The following is a 7,981-nucleotide window of genomic DNA, read 5'->3' as shown; positions in this document are numbered from 1 at the left end:
GGGAGAAGAAAAAGATATAATTACACTAACAGTATGGTGGAATGAGTAATTTCTGTGGCACAACGAATTGAAATATTTTGGCCTTTCCTTTGTTTTCTTGATTACCAATTCATCATTCAGTTAATTCTCATCTAGTGAATCTGGTATCTGCTCAAAAAGGGTTTGCCATCATCTAATGCACTAGTCCTTCAAGATTTGTATTCTGCTGCCCCTTTCTTTTTTACATTTATTCAAATCTCGGCTTTTTGTCCCTTTGACATGGGATTGATCTTGAAGGTAGATGTTAAAGAAGGCTTTGGTGGTTGTAAAGTGCAATGACAGGCAGTTTATAAGCTTTCTTTGCTACTGCCCGGGCATCTTTATAGGTCTTTCTTTGTTTCCTGACTGTTCAAATGAAACCAAATCATGTCTCAATCAGTTTTTGGAATCCCGCTTTGACTCCTTAAACTTCTCAGGACTTCAGACACTTCTGAAAAATACGCTTTAAGTCATGAATAGGTTTTGCAGTGCTAAACAGAGCAACTTCTGCGCACTATTAAAAATCTCAAACCTTATGTTTTCTGAGAACTTGCAGAAGAAATTTATCAAAGCCAGATCATTTTTCCAAGCAGGAATCTTATGGTAACCCACTCAGCAGTGACAGTAAGCCAAGTCCTTTGCGGAGAAGTCACACTGTTGACTGAACAAAAATTGGTCCAAGGGAGCTTCCTGTCCTGGAAAGATTCAGGATTCCTCTGGTCATTACCCTCCCTCAGTGTTCCTAAGATCTTGCATGGATACATGCTTCATTTCTCATCACTCTCAGTGCATTTGGCGTTGGCTGTGGGCCAGAGGCTGGGAGCACTCTCTCAGGTGATGTGGCAGCTGGTCTCCATCCAGGCAGGCCGTGAGCTGCACATCCATGGCAGACCTGAGCATCCTCCCCTGGAGCCTGCTCCCGCAGCGGTCCCGCTCCGTGTGCCAGGGAGGCATCTGCAGCAGGGGTTTATCCTGGAGCACAGCAGAGGAGGCGGGAGAGCCGTGCAGTGAGAGTGTGGCTGTGCCCACCAGTGAGTGTGCTGCAGATGTGTCTGGGGCTGCGCCTGTGCCTGCGTGGGAGGGAGCAGCAGCTGCTCACCAAGGTCCCACGCAGCCCGGAAAGCGCCGCGCCACGCGGGCGAGTGGCTCTGCCTGAAACAAGGGAGTGCACGTGACCTTCCCCAACCTGGAATACGTACAAATAAAACAGGCCTGAAATAAAATGCAATTATAAACACGTAATAACAGCTGGGGTCTGTTAGTTGGATACTTTGCCAACAGGAAACGGAGCTAAATTCGCTGCGTTAGTAGATGCCTCGCTGCAAGGATGTTGCCTGATGTTAGGCTCTAGCTATTGAGAGCTTCCTTCTGAGTTCCAGCTGAAGATTTGCACACATTTTAATATACCCAAATCTGAGATGCTCATCAAAAAACATCAGAATGTACAAGCAGTACTGATATGCAAAGAAATTTGCACACAGCATTTGAACCACCTTCTAGCATTATCTTTTAAGAGGAGACAAAGTTGTCTTTTGATTGTACTGAAGTATCCTTTTTTAAAAAATTTAAGTTTTTTCTTCTTGGATAGGACTTTCTGCCAAGATCACATATGGCTGACAGTCACCACAAGGGTTAAGGATTTGTGAGCCACACACAGCAGATACGTCTGGCACATTTTCAATTTCTCTGCACAGCGATAGAGAGAAGCAGCAGCCTTAATTGAAGTATGTCCTCTGAAGGTAATTGCTTCAGAGATAACTAGAGGTACAAGCAGTTTGGTGACTGTGCTCCTCTTGGTGTGTCTTGCAGGCTCTGTTCATCAGCAGCACAGAAAGGAGTTCAGAAAGCCTGTGGGGTTGCAGTAATGAATGAGGTTTAGTTCTGCTTGGTCCTCAGCTCTTCGCTTATACAGTCAAATGAGTCCCAGCTCTCCCATGTCAATGTCTCTGAGCTGCCCAGGGCTCTGCAGATTTGCCACTTGCCTGTTTCAGATCTGCAGCCAACTGTCAAGGCTGCCGTGGGAGCTACTCTGCTCCCAGGCTCTTCCTCTCTCCAAGACTAGAAGCCTCATGTCCCTGGGCTTCCATCTTGCAGCCTTGGGGATCTGTCAGGTTCACAAGGCAGCACCACGTGTGGTGTTCCCAGATGAAGCAGCCCATAGTGAGCACTATGAGTCTGAAAGTGAGGGAGACAACCAAATGGCATGAGAGATGAGGAAACGCTGATGTGTGCTCTCCTCTGCCTGCCCCAGAGCTCAGGGTGTGCCCCAAGAGCTTGGGATGGATGCGGGCAGCCAGCATCAGGGACTGCTCAGGGAGGTTGCGTGTACAGATCCATGCAGCTGGATGGGATTCACCCCAAGGAGCTGACAGTGATGGACAGATTCAGCTGGGAATAACCAGAGTTATTCCAGGGGAATTTATATTATATTATATATATATATAATATTATAACCAGGGGACTGGGCCAGTGTTGTGCCTGTCTCTGAGGTGAAGAGCAGGTTACAGTCAGCCTTATCTCAAATCCTGTGGAGATGCAGGTAATGCAGCTTCTTGAGGCCACTCCAAAAATGTAATAGGGCAGGAAGGCACTCGGGAATGGTCCAAGATTCATTAAATCCAGCTTGGCCTGACTGACAAAATTGCCTTTTGTGATGAAATGCCTCTTGTGTGGACCGGGAGAGGAGTAACAATGGATGTTTGGCTTCAGAGAGGCTTTCAACACCATCTCGTCATTTTTTGGAAGGAAGTTGTGGAAGAGCTTATCAACATTAGCAATACCATGTGAGGTGTGGCTTGGGGTACCCTGTTTCAGAAAGAAAATTGCGGAAATAAGGTCCAGCAAGGGGCAGTCAGGATGATCCTGGGCCTGGGGGACATGGTTACAAGAAGAGGTAGAAAGAGCTGGGATATTTTAGTCTAGGGAAGAGAAGGACTAGGGGTCCACAACTAGTAGTAGCAGCAGATAATACACTAGTGGGTGATAACATCAAACTGCACTTTTAGAGTTTCAGGTTGAACTTCAGGAAAACTTCCTCCCTGGGAGGGTGCTACAGCCCTGAAATAGACTAACCAGAGGCACTGTGGTGGCTCCATCCTTGGAGGTCTTGTGCACTGGTCTAGACAAAGCCACAGCTGACTGGATCCAGTGCTGGCAAAAACCCTTCTCCAAGTGGGAGGTTGAGCTGGATGACCTCCAAAGGTCCTTCTCAGCTAATATTTCTGTAATCCTGTGATCAGTTTCATTGCTTGGACTGTGGCTGCTGAGTTGGATACTCCAACAAGCTTCCTGCTCAAAAGGTTGGTCAGATAGCAGGGAAACAGAGGGTGGTCTGCTCATTTTCTTAGAGCAGCAGAAATTCAGTCCTCACAATATTATTCAGCTTTGTCCTGAATGCCCCAATTTTTCACATGTGCCAGAAGCTTTGCTCAGTTCTTTCGTGGGACTGGATTTAGATGCAGATTTTCAATGTCTAATTTGACAGATAAGCTGGAGTTATTGCCAGCTAAACTGCCACAATAACTACTTCTTTTGCAAGATGGTGACAGCATCAGGCAAGTAATGCACCAAGAGGTCTCATCCAGGCAGCAAACCCCAAGGAAGGCACCTGACTGTAGTTTGGCATGAAGTATGTGGGGAGAGGCAAAAACGCTGCACCTCTGCCCACTACTGTCAGAATAGCAGAGCTGAGAAGTTTTTTGAGGTTTTGCAATGTCCTTCAAATCCATGGGTGTTGTTTATAGTTATTTTCACTTCTTCATGAAGAAAATTGTTGTGGATACTTCTGTTAAATAAAGGGAGGTGAGAAACTATTTTTCAAAACATGAATTTCTGGAATATTTTCAGCAAATACATGCACCTATTGCTTTCTTCAAAGACAGAAAAGCATATCTGCACTGGTGAAATACTTTTCTTTCCTAATTAATGCACATTCATTTCTATGAATGAATATCAAGGAATTTAGTGGTGTAGCATGAACTTGTATTCCCTGCAGGGATCACTCCTGCTGTTCTGCTCTGCACAGTAAGAGACTCTTTCATTTACAGCATAATGTTCAGCACAGGTTCTTGTAGTCTCCTGTTTTCCCATTCAACATAATTTAAGTCCAATAAGCAAATTGCCACCTCTGTCCAACCTGCCTCAGGAAGAGAAAAAGTCTAATGCCACTTCAGAAATTAGCAGCCAGAGCACCTGTCCTAACAAACTTTTATTATTCCATAAGGAGAAACATCAGCCAGGATCACTTACACTCAAAAACAACAACAACAAAAAAGAAGACTTAAAAAGCAAACTCAGCTGCAATTCTGGTTTGCTAAACAGTTGTACTCATATCATAAATTGTGGTAATTGTTTTTTAATTAAATTAAGAGTGCACATAGCTATATAATTAAAAAGCATGTAGGCGTTCCAGATTTTTTTAGAAACTACCCACCACTTTCAGTCTTACTGTCTGCTTTAAGCCACAGGGCATGTGAACCAACTTTTCCAAATCTTTGGGAAAAGGAAGGGGAAGTTTTATAACAGGTGCTCCAAGTTTTCAAAAAGAGTGTTTTACAGCAGCCACTGGAAACTGGATCCCTGGCTACACAGTGGCATGTGCCAGAGACAGGATGGAACAGAAAGGAAGGGGTAGAGCTTTGAACTGAACTCACTGGAAGCACAGGCTGAGCCCAGTGCCCAGGGAAATCAGTGGCTCTGAAAGCATTTGTTGCCTTTGGAAGACAGTGTGTTCTGTGTGACTGTAAAAATGTTACACCATGACAATTCTTGTTCTTGTTGCCTCTATTTGTAAGTGATTGTAAAAATGTTATATTGGTTCAATTCTTGTCCTTGTTGCCTCTGTTTATGTGGATGTTCTCTAACGCATGAGCTGAACTTCTCAAATTTTTACATTAAATGCACCTTACTTAGGTGCTTCTTATTTTTGGGACTGAAGGGACAATTCTTAGTCTCCACTCTGTTTTCTCTAAATGAGTCACTTTGCTTTCTTGTTAGCTTTCCTTCATGATCTGCTGTATCACATGGTTCCTAAAAACCCGACCCAAACCAAAGTAAAATGCACAGTATTCCACACAAGTCAGGTACTCCAAGTTGTAAAGAGTCACTACATATCTATATCATCAGTCGGCATGCTCTGAAATGGATAAGCCTCTCATTGAAGCTCCAGGAGCTTGTGCCATGGCTGTTAAGAATGTTACTTTGAAGGTGAGGAGAGACTGTCAGTAAATCAAGTTCCATCTCCTCACCAAACCCTGTATCTGTTACCCACTGTGTATCATGGGTCTTGGCTACATCAGATTTTCTGGTGAGACATCCTGCCGTGAGATAAGGAGATGGCTGGAGACTGAGAGCCTTACACTTCTCTTTCATGCTTCACTAACTTCATTTGGATTAGATTATTGTGGTGCTGATACTGTGCAAGGGCTCTACATTTCCAAGGCAAGTATCCTGACTGTAACTTCCAGCCATTATATTGAGATATTTTCCCTCTGAAGATGCACTGACATTGAAATGAAGTAAATTCAGAACATCTTCAAAGATAGACTGAACTGCTTAAGAACATGTCTGTGCAGAAGAGCACACACATTCTCCTGGCACAATTATACCAGTAAAATAAAGTGCTAGGCACCAACACAGCTCCCCACAAGGGCACTGTTGTTTTGGAGTAGAAATAGGCTTTCTTTTCCTTTTCTTTTAAACTCCTTCCAAAGTGATCTTGGAAGCTCTCCCAGGGCTCTCTTCTGCCTGGGGGAAGATTTGGAGGTAGGTGAGGAGCACCTGAGCCTTTGCCATGGCTTCACCCCAAATGCCACAGGTAAATCAGGAGATGCCCTGGGACCGTAGATCCTCTTGGATGTGAGAAATGAGTTTTTACAAGGGCTGACAAAAGCTCATGACAGTCCCTGCCACTAGTTATCCTTCTAGAAAAGCCCAACACCCCAAGACCTGCTGGGACCCCACTTCACTGTCACAGCCCAAGAGACACACAGGTTGAACACTTTTACAACCACTTATACAGAAGAGCCACTTCTGATTTATACCTCAAAGACAGTTGCCTCAGAGGTTGGTTTAGGTTGTTGGGTTGTTTTTGATTTTGGGTGGGGTTTTTTTTGTTTGTTTTGGTTTTTTTTTTTTTGAGGTAAGTTAAGAGCAATAGGAATATAAAAGCATGAAAGTTCACTAGAGCCTGTTTCAGCCTGTAAGTGGGTCACAAGACACAAGTGCTGAGTGAAATAACACCCACACAAATCAAATAAAAGAGTAGCTAACCTGTATTTAAAAAGAATAATCTTTCTGGATGCCTTAGTCATAGATGTCTTACCCATGAAAAATTCAACACACCAAGCACTTAGTGGAGAGCCAGCCACAGAGTATGCCTCCAAACCCAGGTAGAAAATTATCAGACTGACATTAGTAGTTAAATCACCTCCTCCCAATGCTCCAGGGACCTGGGATGCATGCAGTTTCCATCAGAAATAATGAAATTCATGAGTGTGAACCTTGGAAGTGGCGCCTAGTGAGAGTTTTATGGGAGAAAATCTTACCAAAGTACCTCATTTGGAAGTTAGCCTCAAGAGAAAACAGAAAGAAAAATTCAACAAACAAACAAAGCACCTGAAGAATGAGAGAGCAGGTAGCTCTGCACGAATCCCTGCACGGACACCAGCTGACATTGCTGAAAGAGGGATGTTGCTGCACAGAGCCCTGAGCTGAGTGGGGTTATCTTCCAAGCTGCTCTGAGAGCCTGTACTGAGGTTTTATCTCTGCTGCCGGCAATTGCAGCACAGGCCCAACCAGCCCCACCGTTTGCTGTAATTACCGTGGAAGGTTTGTGTTCCAGTGGCTGTGTCTGGCTGCTGGGAGGCTGTGGGCAGACACAGCCATGGGTGTGCGGGGCTGGGCAGCGCTGCAGGGATGGGGCTTGTCCCTGGAGCAGCCCTGCAGGAGCAGGGCTCCAGTGAGGAGAATGCCTGCTGGAACTCTGACTCCTGGTGTTCCAACAGGAATGCCTGCTGGAACTCTGACTCCTGGTGTTCCAACAGGAATGCCTGCTGGAACTCTGACTCCTGGTGTTCCAACACCTGCCTGGGAAGAGGGACATAGGAGCACCATCCTGAATGCCTGGATAATAAGCCAAAAGACCCCTCAGGCTGCTCCTTGCTGGGCTGGCAGCCAGGGAGCTCCGCCATGTGGGGGCCAGGCCTTGGGCCCATGCTGGCCTGTCCGTACTGGGGTGTTTCCACTGGTGTGTTTGCATCCCAGTGTGTTTCCATCGGTGTGTCTGCATCCCAGTGTGTGTCCATTGGTGTGTTTCCACTGGTGTGTTTGCATCCTGGTGTGTCTCCATCGGTGTTTGCCTGGCCATGCTGCCCAGGGCCAGGCCCGGCCTGCCTCCGGCTGCTCTGCACAGCTGCTGGGCTGGGCTCCCCTGGGCTGCTGCTCTGGGCTTTTCCCACAGACACCAGACCAAGCCCCAGTCTCTGGCTGCCACGCTAGCCTGAGGTGAGCTCCCCTGCCAAATCCGTCTGGGTTTTGCTGAGCAGATCTGCCCAGCTCCTGTTTGCCCGTGCGGCAGCGGCTTGGATGAAGGGCAGCGGCAGCGGGAGGTGAATCAGAGCCATGAGTCACTTGGTTGTAACTTACCTCTGCTTCTCTGCTGGGAATCGGAGATAACTGCAGATAATGCAGTTACTCTCCAGCTCTGGGCTTGCCCTCTCATCGTCCTGTGCTTTCATGGTGAAAGGGAAGAGAGCAGGGCATTTCTCCTCCTGCACAATCACATGATACCCAGACATGTCTACAGACTTCTGTCCTCCCATCAACAATACCTCTGTTTTATTTTCTTTAAATTCACACTAAGGACCAGAACGGGATAATTTCACAGCGAAAATGGTAACGGCTCACATATAAGACAGCAGGAATGTAAGGCTGTTTGCACCTATCATGATGATCTGTATACAAT

Source organism: Melospiza melodia, chromosome Z (genome assembly GCF_035770615.1).
Source record: "Melospiza melodia melodia isolate bMelMel2 chromosome Z, bMelMel2.pri, whole genome shotgun sequence".
Taxonomy (NCBI): domain Eukaryota; kingdom Metazoa; phylum Chordata; class Aves; order Passeriformes; family Passerellidae; genus Melospiza; species Melospiza melodia.
Note: the sequence above shows the minus strand (reverse complement) of the source record.